This window comes from Zootoca vivipara, chromosome 1 (assembly GCF_965207765.1).
Source record: "Zootoca vivipara chromosome 1, rZooViv2.hap1.1, whole genome shotgun sequence".
NCBI lineage: Eukaryota > Metazoa > Chordata > Lepidosauria > Squamata > Lacertidae > Zootoca > Zootoca vivipara.
Genome location: NC_142582.1, coordinates 125,558,987 through 125,572,943, shown reverse-complemented (window position 1 = coordinate 125,572,943; position 13,957 = coordinate 125,558,987). Strand labels below are relative to the sequence as shown.

The 13,957-nt window shown below is 48.6% G+C and overlaps 1 protein-coding gene across 9 annotated transcripts in view; it reads left to right on the top strand.

Annotated features, from left to right (window-relative positions):
* Nucleotides 1-1,229: 1,229 nt before the first annotated feature.
* Nucleotides 1,230-13,957, top strand: part of SYNE2 (spectrin repeat containing nuclear envelope protein 2) — a 233,603-nt gene continuing 220,875 nt past the window's right edge. For all 9 annotated transcript variants that reach the window (XM_088673909.1, XM_088673903.1, XM_088673923.1 and 6 more), the window contains exon 1: nucleotides 1,230-1,842. The gene's annotated coding sequence lies outside the window, so the exon portion shown is untranslated. The remainder of the gene's footprint in view (nucleotides 1,843-13,957) is intronic.

Here is a 13,957-nt window from a genome sequence, read left to right as displayed (position 1 = left end):
CCTCCCCTCCCCGTTCTTTAATAATTTCCCCCTTCCTTTGTTAAAATCGCAATTAATATATATATTTCTGCCAATCATATAAACAAAATGAAACACAGCTCAGTTGGTTAGAGCATGGTGTGGATAATGACAAGGTTGCAGGTTTGATCCCTGTATGGGACAGCTGCGTATCCCTGCATTGCAGGGGGTTGGACTAGATGACCCCCAGAGTCCCTTCCAACTCTTATGATTCTATGTAAACACCATGCTCACACATCACTGGTCTCACAAGGTCAGTGTTGCTAGCTTAACAAGGGAAGGGGAACTATTTGTACTCTTCCTTTCGGCTTCTTGAATTATTAGTTCAGCAGCTAACTCACGTCTCCTGATCCTGCCCTGTCCAACCCCCCCCCCATGCCCAATAGCTCCGCTCAGAGCACTGCAGAACTGATGGGCCACAGATCCCCCACTTCAGATACACAGTATATATAAAAGAGAATGGAAGGAGCATACGGTATAGGAAATCACTAACTAAAGCATCCTTGGCAGATATGTGTTGTTGCACGCCATCTCCGAGCGGTGTAAGACCCCAGGGGTTCCACCAGCTTACCCAGGGGGCCATAGAATCATAGAGCTGGAAGGGACCCCTAGGGTCATCTAGTCCAGCCCCATGCAATTCAAGGTTCGTTTCCTTGGAATGAGGGACGGCAGAGACTGTGGTTGTCTTTGTGATATTTGGTTTATATACACACATACTTGCAACCTGCGTCATACGGTGGAGGGGCTCGCAGACCCAAAGATCTTGCTTCACTCTCAGTCACAGCCTTGGATTCTAGCAGAAAGCAAGCATGGCTCTCTGCCTCCTAGCTTCTGCCTGTAGCCAGCTTCCAGTTCACACACACACACACACACCACTGGGGCATGGGTGAGGAGGGGGAAAGGCCCACCCATTTGCCCAGGACAATCACATTTACCATATCTAGATGCTTGTGGTAGGACAAGATATTTTGAGAGGTATTTATATTTCAAAGTCTTTTATTAACAGGCCTAGATCCAAGCTCAAAGCCTCTTGTTTATGGCCCGCTTCCCAAGTTACTTTGGGTGGCTATCTCGCCTGAGCATCAGAACTGCGTGAGCTGGGATTTCGAAGGTTTCTCCTCCTGCTCCATCTTCCCGATTGCAGAAGTTCACGCTGCCGTGATTCGGGAGTTCCTGGATCACACGCGCGCACCTGTTCCTAGGTGGCAAGGCTGCCCCGCGCAGCATCCGCGCCTCCCTTTCTAAGGACAACCCGTGGCCGCTGCCAGTGGATCGGGCGCAAAATCTGCGCAGAGCGCTTACGTCCTTGCCAAAATCCCCACGGTGCACAATTCCACTCACCATTAAGTAAGCCCGCAGGTGCCCTCCCTGCTCCTCCTCCCGGCCTTCCCCGCCACGTGCTGTTTGTTTGTTTGCGCGCTGGCCGGGCCGAGGCGGGCGGCGAGGAACTGCACGCTAGGCCGGGAGCGAGAAGGGCGCCTCCTTGTTCCTTCTCTCCCGGGGGCGGACTGTCGGGCCGACGGCCAAGGCAAGGCGAGGCGCTCCAACCCCCGCGCGCTCCCTTCTTTCCATCCGGGGCGGCCGCCGCGATCCCGCCGGAGAACCGCAGGCAGCAGCGATCGATCGGGCCGAGCGGGACCGGCTCCGGGGCGTGGTTTGCGCGGCAGAGGGAGTCGGAAACCCCCCGGCGCGGCGGGGAAGGAGAAGGACTCCGGCGCCAAGGAAAGCCCCGCTCTTCCATTCCCGCCCACCAGCGACCTCCCCAGCTGATCCGGAGCGGCTGCCCCCTGCAGACCCTGGGCTGGAGCGCGCGGGCAAAGAAAAGTGAGCCCACTCTTTCTCTCTCTCTCTCTCCTCCCTCCGCGCGCAAAGGAGAGTCCGCGGTTGTTGGGGAGGGTCCCCGGGCGTCGCTGAACCGGCAGCGGGGGAAAGGAGAGGGCCTTGCTCGGGGCAGCAGCGAAACTCTGCGCTGGGAGCGCGCCTTGTGCGTTGATGGTGGCACGATCTTTGCATGGGTGGATTGCCTGGAGTTTGGAGAATTTACCCAGCTCCTTGCGTGCGCCTTTGGTGAAGTTTTTGGAGCAAAGCGAAAGCAAAAGAGCGCTCGAGGGTGGGGGCTTGGCAGAGATTGGAGCGAAGAAGGGAGGGGGAGATTTGTTTTTTTATTTTTAATAGAATTATCAGAGAAGGGCAGTTATTGATGCGGCCTTTAAGAATCATACTTGGGGAGTTCCGGGCGGCAGAATGGGGCAGCAGATATTTGGAGGCAGCGACCCGAAAGCCACCCCCCTTTTTTTGCCCCCAGATTCCTGGGCTCCGGAGGGAAAGAGGCGAGCGCCGCTGCTGCTGCTCTCGGGCGCCTTTTCGAGAGCCTCTCCCTCCGCGCCAGGGCGGGAAAGGAGCTCGGGCGGCAACGGAGGCGGGAGCCATTTGTTCCCGTGGGATTTGAAAGAGAAAGGAAAAGGCTGGCGGGATGGAAAGCCCCTCCTCGTCTTTCTCCCTCTCCCCCATCACACCCCACCCCCATCGGGCTTGAGCTTGGCGCGGATGTTGGGGAGCGTGGCCCGCGCGGATCGGGACCGAAGCGCGCAACTTGAGCGCGTTTCCTTCTCCCGCGGTGAGGCGCGTCCCTCCCTCCCCCGCGCGCGGCCACCACTTGTTAGGCGAGCCCTCTCCCGCGCCTGCGATGTGATTGGCTGCCTGCTCCTACCTGGCCCCCTTTGTTGTCTGCCGCTGCCTTTGTTCTTCCCTAGGTGTCCGTCCCACCTTTCTCCCTTCCCCTCCTCCCCTGCCGAAAAGACGTGAACTCGGGAGGAGGACTGCAGCCCCTGGGCGCCTCTGCTCGGGGGAATCCCTCGGAGTAAACCCGCCCAGAGATCTAGGACGGGGCGGGCTGGGGTTGCAAGGAGGCAGCTGCCCCAGTAACAAAAGACGCGTGTGACATTTTGAGATTAGCGGTGTTTGTTTGTGTCATGGGCGTTTGTAGGCAGGAGATGCAACGGGATGCAGCCTTTTCAGAATGGAAGGACCAGGAAAGAGGGCGTCTTTTAAATACAGCTGTCAGCTGCAGTATAGGAAGGCGTAAAGAGCGGGTTCTGCTTTATCTGTGTGTGTGTGGAGGTCTGGTGGAGTAAGAAAGGAGAGATTTGCTTGGTTTGCCAACTGTGAAGTTAGCAAAACCTAATTCATTAAATCCATACTTAACACCTTTCAGGGCAAAACAACAACAACCCCCCAACCCCAAGGGAGGTTTGAAAAATTTCAAAAAATAATTTAAATGCAATTTAAAGCACTCAAAAATCAGATTGCACAAATCAGCAATAAAATGCTGGATGAAACATTTGCATGTTTTTGAAAAGCAACCGAGTCTGTCCATTATTCTTGAGGTTAGAGTAGGCATCCCCAAACTTCGGCCCTCCAGATGTTTTGGACTACAATTCCCATCTTCCCTGACCATTGGTCCTGCTAGCCTGGGATCATGGGAGTTGTAGGCCAAAACATCTGGAGGGCCGCAGTTTGGGGATGCCTGGGTTAGAAGAGGATCCCAGAAATGTGAAAGAGCAAACAAAATAGTTTAGAGGTACTGTACATAGATGTGGCACAACATCTCAGGAGGCCATGGAATTGCTGCTTGAGTTATGTTGTTGTTGTTTAGTCGTTTAGTCATGTCCGACTCTTCGTGACCCCATGGACCAGAGCACGCCAGGCACTCCTGTCTTGCACTGCCTCCCACAGTTTGGTCAGACTCATGTTGGTAGCTTCGAGAACACTGTCCAACCATCTCGTCCTCTGTCGTCCCCTTCTCCTAGTGCCCTCAATCTTTCCCAACATCAGGGTCTTTTCCAAGGATTCTTCTCTTCTCATGAGGTGGCCAAAGTATTGGAGCCTCAGCTTCACGATCTGTCCTTCCAGTGAGCACTCAGGGCTCCTTCAGAATGGAGCTTGAGTTATGGCCGAGGTCTAAATTGTTTCATCCTAAGTTTCGAGAAATGGTCAATCTCAACACTCACGTGCTTTGAACCCGACCCTCATTCTGCAAAATGTTCTTGCATTCAGCTCTCCAGTTGTCCTGATGGGAAGATTGAGAGTGGGTTAAAGTGGGGGAATCCCATGTAAGCAAGGGAGAGGAGACTATTATTCCAGCCTACCTCCACAGGTGTGCTCTTCTGAAGGTGTAGCTCCCAGCTGGAGCCTCTCCACTGCCCCAAACTCAGTAGGTGGACTTAGGCAAGCCACTCACGCTTAACCTCACCTCTTCACCTGCAGTGCTGGAGCAATAATTCTGCCCTGCCATGCAGGGCTGTTGTAAGGATTACTGAGATAAAATGTGGGTGCCAAATGTGGGGTGCAGGGCCTGTGGTTAGGGATCAACCCAGCCTACCATTGGCTCTGGCTCCACCCACTGTTGGTTGTGGCTCCCAGTGAACTTTTCTTGTGGGTCTATCAACCTTCGTAGGAATATAGTGCCCTGCCCTGCTGTAAAGTGAAGGCTGGATACTGTTAAGGGGATGGTTCTCAACAGAGGAGTGTGTGTTTCTTGCAGGAAGCCTTTTCTTCTCATGCTTTAGTGTGTGAGCTGAGGGATTTTCTTCTCATGCTTTAGTGTGTGAGCTGAGGGATTCACAAGCAGAGCCTGGCAGAGGCTGAGGGTCAAGTTGGCATCCCTCTGTCCCCGTAGGCAGTGGAGGAGTGTGCCTTTGGGGGTGAAGTCAAATGGTTGGAACAGGGTCAGCAAGGTTTATCTTGCCTGGGCTGGATCGGTCCCGCGGAGATCCCTCCGTGGGCTGGGTTGTGCCCGCAATTTTTGGCGTGTGTGCATGCGCAGACGCGATTTCCACCGTCTGCACATGCACAGACGCGATTTCCAGTGCCATTGAAGCGAGTCCCCGCGCTGGTTTAGCGCAGCGCGCATGCGGGCAACTCACTTCGGGGGCAGCTTTTGGGCCGGTCAGACGACCTACGCAGGCCACTTCTGCCCCATGGCCTTAGGTTAGTGTCCCCTGGGCTGGAAGGTTGCAGCACCTGCTGTGGCTGTAAAGATCGATATGGGAGAGACATGTTTTGTTGCAGATGGGGCAGATGAAAGCATCCAGTTGCGCTGCTGCAGATATACCATGGCGTTTCTTCTCTCAGTGCACCAGTTATCTCCCTCCCTCCTCTGGTCACAGCTATGGCTGCACGAACATGTCTGTCTGTCTCCAGGCACTGCGTTCATCCGCAAGGGGCCCCCACATGGCGGGGTTGATGTTGCCAGCCTTCATGTCATGTTTGTAATGCAGAGGGTGAAGGCAGGTGTAACATTTAGAGCAATGGGGCAATCTCAAACTGGCATCTTTGTGCCCAATCCAAGCCTTTTCGTGACTCTCCAAGATTAACTTCTCGCAAAGATGGTTTTGCAAGTTTGACAGCCAGTGCAGCACAGCGGTTAGACAAGGGGTCACCAACCTTTGGGGGGGGGGCCTGTAGGCACATAAAGAATTGTGAGAGAATGTCATGGGCACCTCATCTGTGATAGTTTCCTGCCAGTTCACTCTCCCTTCCAACACACACAGAGAAAACACACAGACAAACTATTTGCTTTCCCATGAGGTCTGAATATAAGTCAGATCAGGTAGAAGTAAAATGAATTTGCATGATTATATTATTATTATTTGTATTGTATAATGTCATCCACAAAACCCCCCCTGGCAATCAAATAAAGCTTTAATTTTTGTAGGCGGCACAGTAAGAAAATGCGGATCCAGATCTTGCCAGGACCACAACAACATTGGTCCAAGGCACCCAAAAATGATACTGATGGGAAGGTGACTTTGTAGGCTGCTTTGAGCTTCTTGGAGGAGAGGTTGGAAGCATGACGTACACATAAAACTAATTGGGTGAGCCTCTAGTATCACCATCAAGAAAACCAAATAAAAAAATCCTTCCAGTAGCACCATAGAGACCAACTAAGTTTGTCATAGGTATGAGCTTTCGTGTGCATGAACACTTCTTCAGTTTGGAGCCGTTTTCCATGTCTTAATTAAATTAATGAGGTGTGTATGAAATTCACGAATGTCGGTGTGTGTTTCAAAATTTTAAAAAAGCAGAGTTGGCCAGAAACATAGGCAGATGGGCAAAACTGGCAGCTCATCGAGTATTGGTGTGCATGCCTGTTGTTTCATTCTTGGAGAGGAAGCCAAGCTGGTCTTACTACAGCTTCTCACCTGAGCTGACTATTAGTGGCTACAGGATATGGAGACATCCTAGCCGATAACCAAAGGCTATGCCAAAAAAAGTTGCAAAGTGCCTTAGGGGAGGGCAGAGAAATGTCAGAGGAGGCGCTGGCAGCTGAACCCATTTCCCAACGCTTCACTTTCCTCCTCCAGCCCTTCCTTCCAGCTGCTTTCCCCTGCCAGATGCTAAACACGCTGAACAGGGTTGGAGCTCAGTAGTGGAGCAGGTGTATGCAGAAGTTCACCAGTTCAATCCCTTGCATTTCCAGGTAGAGCACAGAACACCAGTGATAAAAACATTTTTTTAAAAAAAAAATACTGACAGCCTAATATTAAAATAGTCGTCATAATAACAGTCTATCCCCCCACATCTTCACAGAATCATAGAATTGTAGAGTTGGAAGGAACAATGAGGGTCATATAGTTCAATTCCTGCCGTGCAGGAATCCTTTGCCCAATGTGGGTCTCAAACCCATGACTCTGAGATTAAGAGTCTCATGCTACCCCTCTCTTGCACACAGTCTCTCCGCCTGTGAAGCTGTTTGGCAGAGAGTCTTGATTTGCAGGGCGAGAAATGCTTTTCTGTAGAACGCTGAGATTGCCTCCGGCTGCTGCTGTTCCTCTCGAGGGATTGGCAAATGCACCCCTCTGCAAACTATTACTGTACATACCTCACAATTAATAACTATTAATCATAATAGAATTGTTAATACAGTGGGTCACATCCAGCTGTTCTGCTTGTGCAATGGAACTTTCCCATTCCTCTCCTGTCCCATCCCATCCAGTACCCCCCCCCCCATGCAGTCTTAAAATCTGTTGCAGAGTGTTGGAAGACCCTCTAAAGCAGATTTTGAAGGGGGGGGGTGTAGAAGGAGAGGAAGTCCTGTTGCGTGAGTGGAATTTTGCACACACAACAACGGAGGCGACCCAATATTTCTTAAGCTTTTCAGGTTGCATTACATAATGAGTGTGCAGCAACTGAAGTAGTCGGCTGCATTACTGGGCAATGACCTCATGTTCTTAAAAATATTTTTTTTTTTTGGTCACTGTCCGTTGGTTTGCGCCCTGTGCATTTCAGAGCAGAAGCGAACGATGTTTGCTCATGTTTCTTCCTTGTCGTTTCCACGCATGTCATGGCCACTCAGATCAGACTTCGTGTTCCTCTTAAACTTGCCTGCGTCGCTATGTTGGAACGCCTTGAACTACACAAGCCCGTGATCATGTAAAATGGAAGTCTGTTAGAAACACGTAGGCAGGCAGGGATCTCCAAAAAGCCCTGCCGTAATGAGGAATTCCTTTAGCGGCTTTGGATGTGGAGGACGGCTTGCCCAGACTTGAGGCAAAATGAAGTGGTGAAATTTGAAAACAGGCGTGAAAATATAGGCTTCTCTGAACAGTATTAATTGTAATGCATGAACCTCTTTTGAGACGATTCCTCGAGACTTATTTCCCCACTCCTCCAAGTTTGTGATATGGATGTACGGAAACTTAGCAAGTGAAGTTTTCCCATAAAATGATGAGAAAGACTTCGTCATATCGTTCTGCAGGGAAAGGCCTAATCAGAGTTGCCAACTCTCCCACTGAGCTCTGCAGCTGTACCATTCATTAACTTGACATTAGCAGGAGATTTTGGGAAGGGTCAAAGCTCAGTGGAAGAGAATGTTCTTTACATAAGGTCTTGCATTCAATCCCCAGCATCTCCAAATAGGACTGGGAGAGAGCCATGTCTGAAATACTGGAGAGTAGTAAAATGCAGCTTCTTCTGTTCATTTCCATGTCCTCCTCCTTTGCAAGGTGTGTGTGTGCAGGGAGAGATCAAAAGCTTCCCCTTTTGGTTTTGAATAAACCATAGTTTAAGGAACCATAGTTTAAGAAAGCTGCTCATTTTTAACAGACTTTTTTTTACAAATAAACTACAATAACACGAACAAGTGAAGTTTTATCAATGTCCTCATTTGTCCTCTGAAGAAGTGTGCATGCACACGAAAGCTCATACCAAAATAAAAACTTAGTTGGTCTTTAAGGTGCTACTGAAGGAATTTTTTAATCTCATTTTTCATGACACTCAAACAGGGAAATTGCAGTTTGATCAATCCCTCCAAACCACAGTTTGATCATTCTTTGAAATCCTGTTTTGGAACGATCGTCTTAACCACAGTTTCCCAGTTTGGATGTCACAGTGAACTGGTTTGACCAAACCAGGAAGTGTTCTGTTAAACTGAATCCATGATGGAAAAGGAGGGAGTATATATGACTTGTTTTCGATCCAAACCAAAACTTAAACTGCAACAAAAACTGCTTCTCCCTCTCACTTGCTGAAGGATGTCACCTTTCAAAAGGCAGGGGAGAGAGAGTTCCAGCCATCAAGGACCACTCAGATCCTGTTGTTGAAGTCCCTGACCAGCCAGTCATTCCCTGTCCTCAGTAAGCCAGACAGCTAAACCCATTAACGTGTTTTTCCCCTCGTGCTTTTCTGGGCAAAGAAAAAAAACAACAAACACTGCTAAAACTCTCCTTCCATCCTAAATATAATTGGCTCTGAGTATTTTAAAGGGATGCTGTTGAGGCAGCTAGGCCTAATGGATACTGCACAGCTGGTGACACACCTGAGTCCACGAAGGGTCCAGTAAACCCCCTTTCTGATAGCTGCTTTAGATTGCAAAAGAGAGGGGCTTGCTAAGCACCTTTCACGCCACAAAATGTGGCTGATGTGCTTTGGGAAGGAAAATATGTTTGTTTTCTGTCCCAAATGTTTTGGTGGGCAGAAACCATTCTGTTTGGGATTGGTAAGCCGAAAGCATCAAATCCCCTTAAAAATGGCAGTGGGCACTTCTGTTCAAAATAGGCTGGGTTTCCTTATTTATCCAGGATTGTCAACCAGCCAAGTTTATGTTACTCTAATTGCCGGCCACCTCCTCCTTCCTGTCTTTGTAAATAAGCTGGTTTTTGAGCAGTGTTGAATGTGAGGGGAGTAGAGGAAGCCCTGCTCATTCCTCATTTGTTTTATGGCATTCCTTTGGTTCTGCTGCTGCTGTTATATTGCTTTTATTTATTGCTGTCTACCAAAAAAAAATGCTCTTTGCAAATAAATAAGCCAATTTGCAAATATATTGTTGCAAAAGCCGGGTGCCTGCCTCTCTTTCTGCCAAGCGATGGCAAGAGCCCATGGGTTCCCAGGCACACACACACCAGGGTCCGTGTCCCTTTGTCGTGCTTCAATAAATAGGGTTTATTTGCCTATTTACACCTTCAGGAACGCAGGTGGTGCTGTGCGTTAAACCACAGAGCCTAGGGCTTGCTGATCAGAAGGTCGGGGTGAGCTCCTGTTGCTCGGTCCCAGCTCCTGCCAACCTAGCAGTTCGAAAGCACATCAAAGTGCAAGTAGATACAGTGGTACCTCGACTTATGAATAACTCTATTTACAAATGTTTCTACTTACAAACGGAGCTCCGTCCGCCATCTTGGATGCGGTTTAGATAGGATTTTTTCTACTTACGAATTTTTAGATAGGGTTGCTTCGACTTACAATTTTTTTCTCCCAATGCATTCCTATGGGATTCAACCTACAATTTTTTTTCGACTTGCGAATGTGCGTTCGGAACGCATTAAATTCGTAAGTAGAGGTACTACTGTATTGGTACCGCCCCAAGCGGGAAGGTAAACAGCGTTTCCGTGCGCTGCTCTGGTTCGCCAGAAGTGGCTTTGTCATGCTGGCCACATGACCTGTACGCCGTCTCCCTCGGCCAATAATTCAAGATGAGCGCCGCAACCCCAGAGTCAGTCACGACGGGACCTAATGGTCAGGGGTCCCTTTACCTTTACCTTTACACCTTCAGTCTGCATGGAGGGAGTCCAGATCTTACAGCATACACATTTCCAGAGGCAGCAGCGCAGGCAACTTCAAGCTGCCTCCCTCCAAGATGGATTTCAGCCCTCCTTTTTCTGCTTCTTCCTCCCAACAACCCTTGTTCAAAAACACACCCCATCACCATCACTCTGTTCATACCTCAGGACAGTAGGAAGGGAGCTTCCTTGTATTGGCAAAGCCCTCAATGGCCCTCAGTTGTTCCCTTAATGGTCCTCCCTTGGCCGTGCTACCCAGGAATTCCTCTGCAGCTTATATTTCTCCCTTCCCACCCCAAATGCAACCCTAGAATTTATTAATTTCTAGGGTTTATCCAAAATAAAAAAATTCCTTCCAGTAGCACCTTAGAGACCAACTAAGTTTGTCATTGGTATGAGCTTTTGTGTGCATGCACACTTCTTCAGATATCTGAGTTGGTCTCTAAGGTGCTACTGGAAGGAATTTATTTTGTTTTGACTACGGCAGACCAACATGGCTACCTACCTGTAACTAGGGTTTATCCTAAATCTATAACAGTATAAAACACCGCACAGTTTGTGAGTCATTTAAAGCCAAACGCATTGAATAAAACGCACTAGAACAAATTTGAAAGTTCTTCGTCCGACAGAAAATAAAAAGGACGTATCCTACCACACCCCTGAAAGATAAGAACACAAGAAGATCGGGTCAATGGATCAGGCCAATGGCCTGTCTACTCTGGCACCCTTTTCTCACAGTGGCCACGCATGACCACAGAGCCTCTGACCACTTACCTCCATGAGCTTGTCTGATTTCTCCTGTGGGGCCACCCAAGTTGGTGGCCGTTGCGACATCTTTTGCTCTTTCGTGAATAACTTTATTTCGTCTGCCCTGAATCTCCTAAAATTCAGCTGCTATGGATGTTTCCCGTACTAGTATTATGAGAAAGGGAGGAAAACCTTTCCCCTATCCACATAACCTTGCACGCCTCTGTCATGTCCCCTCTTAATTTTTCTCTTAAACCCAAAATGTTACCACATTTCCTATAAATCATGGGGCGGTACAGACTAACAATGCATAGGAAAAAAGAACCATTTATCCTCCTACAAAGTGCTTTCCATCGTGCTCTAAGACATTTTGATTCCTCCCATTTGTGGTGGGGGGATCTGTTGCTACATCTCTCTTGGCTGTGCCTCCCTCCCCTCTTTCATCTTTTAAAATCGGCATTAATATTTATATGCATTTTTTTTGCTTTGTTTTCTAGTCTTCAAATCGCTTTTTTAAAAAATACGGTACTTGGGAGCTCAGATAGATTTGCCTAGCTAGCAAAAACCCTGAAATATTGTGTGTGTGTGGGGTGGGGGGTATGTTATAATGGCTGTAACAGTAAGTTGAGACCCTCACATCTGTTTCTTAGGAACTGGCTTGGGTACATGTGGCCTCCAACCTGAAAATGTAGGTTATGTTCACACCATGCATTTAAATCTCTACGATACCACTTTAAACAGCCATTGGCTTCTCTTGAAGAATTCTGGGAGGTGCAGTTTGTTAAGGGTGCTGAGAGTTGTTAGGAGACCCCTGTTCGCATCACAGTTCCCAGAGTGGTTTTTACTGTGGCGCTGTGGTCTAAACCACAGAGCCTAAGGCTTGCTGATCAGAAGGTCGGTGGTTCGAATCCCCGCAACAGGGTGAGCTCCCGTTGCTCGGTCCCTGCTCCTGCCAACCTAGCAGTTCGAAAGCACGTCAAAGTGCAAGTAGATAAATAGGTACCACTCAGGCGGGAAGGTAAATGCTGTTTCTGTGCGCTGCTCTGGTTCGCCAGAAAGCGGCTTAGTCATGCTGGCCACATGACCTGGAAGCTGTACGCCACCGGTTCCCTCAGCCAGTAAAGCGAGATGAGCAGCGCAACCCCAGAGTCGTCCGTGACTGGACCTAATGGTCAGGGGTCCCTTTACCTTTTACCTCCGCAGGGAAATCTGGGAATTGTAGTTCTGACAAGGGTCCCCTAAGATCTCTCAGTAGCCTTAACAAACTACAGTTCCCAGGATCCTTTCGGGGGGGAAGGGAGGGAGGAAAAGCTGTGGCTGTTTAAAGTGATATGATACTGCTTTAAATGTGTTTTGCCAATGTGGTCTATAGTCTGACCTGTTCTCACCTGCATAAGCCTGTCTTGTGGCCATACTGGACCGTGGCAGGATTTGAGGTTGATGATGTAGAGAGATGGGTGTGAAACACTTAGGGGAGACAGATGTGATGTGCACAAATACTCTTACTAATTCTATGAGGATCGCTGTTTTTCCGTGAGCAAAGGGTTTCTGCTCTGGGATCTGTGTTACTTTCTGGACAAGCATTCTCTCTCACCGTAGGTTTGCCAGCAGAGGGTCTATTTATACAACCGTGGCAGGCTTCCAAGCCAAACATATGGTGATTCAAAGGCTCTCTCGCTTTTTGGAGTCAACAGAACCTTGCTCTTTTATTTATATTTGATTCATACGTCCATATTTCTTCCCGTGCGAGGAGGACGGCTAACCTTCTTGTTCAAATTATCACAACAGAAATATATCTCCCCCCCCCAACTTTTCTGTTTGTTAGAAAGGTCACCGCCATGGTTTCTCATTTTAAACTTGGTGAATGCCGAATTATTAAATTGGTGTTTCCTCTAGCCTTTTGGTCCCTGAGGCACAGTCCTCCCTCAGGCCGGTGCTTGGAATTATACTTTGCTCAGGAAGACAGCCAGCCAGCCAGATGCAATAGTGAGCACTAAGGGAGACATGGGTTCAAGTTCCTCCTCAGACGTAAAGCGTACTGGGTGGCTAATTGGGCCACTTGCTCTCAGCAATACCTGCTTTACAGGCAGCATCCAAAATTCGCCAGCCACTTGTGGCCAAGTAAAGATGCCCGGGCGCTAGACCTCTCCATCACCTGGAGGTGCATGCCTGGGGATCCTTAGATCTTGACTGTTTTTGGATAGTAGCAACGCACCCTGTACAATTCTGTCTGTTGTGTTTTATCTGCACAATCAGAATGGATTTCAGGAACCCAAAAGTTGTATTGGAAAACACGACCTTTGAGCCGCCTGGCTCAAAAATGGCAGCTAGTCAGACCTCACCTGGAGTACTGTGTCCAGTTCTGGGCACCACAGTTCAAGAAGGATACTGACAAGCTGGAACGTGTCCAGAGGAGGGCAACCAAAATGGTCAAAGGCCTGGAAACGATGCCTTATGAGGAACGGCTTAGGGAGCTGGGTATGTTTAGCCTGGAGAAGAGAAGGTTAAGGAGTGATATGATAGCCATATTCAAATATATGAAAGGATGTCATATAGAGGAGGGAGAAAGATTGTTTTCTGCTGCTCCAGAGAAGCGGACACGGAGCAATGGATTCAAACTTCAAGAAAGAAGATTCCACCTAAACATTAGGAAGAACTTCCTAACAGTAAGAGCTGTTCGGCAGTGGAATTTGCTACCAAGGAGTGTGGTGGAGTCTCCTTCTTTGGAGGTCTTTAAGCAGAGGCTTGACAGGCATATGTCAAGAATGCTTTGATGGTGTTTCCTGCTTGGCAGGGGGTTGGACTGGATGGCCCTTGTGGTCTCTTCCAACTCTATGATTCTATGATTCTATGATATACCCGAGTTTCTAACACTGCTCACAGGGTTGTTTGTTGTGAGAATAAAGTGGGTGAAGGTAAAAATCATTTATGTTGCCTCGAGCTCTTAAGAGGGAAAGCAGAATAAAAATATAATACCTACCCATCCTGCAAAGTGGTTTTCCATAAGTTGCGTCCTGTTTCGGCGCTTGACCTCACACCCCTGTTTTATGAATCCCAGGCAAGAGGCTTGTATTCCTGCTAAATTTGGCTTGGTATGTTACAAGTTGAGGAAGGGTTGTGTCATTTCGTAGAGCATG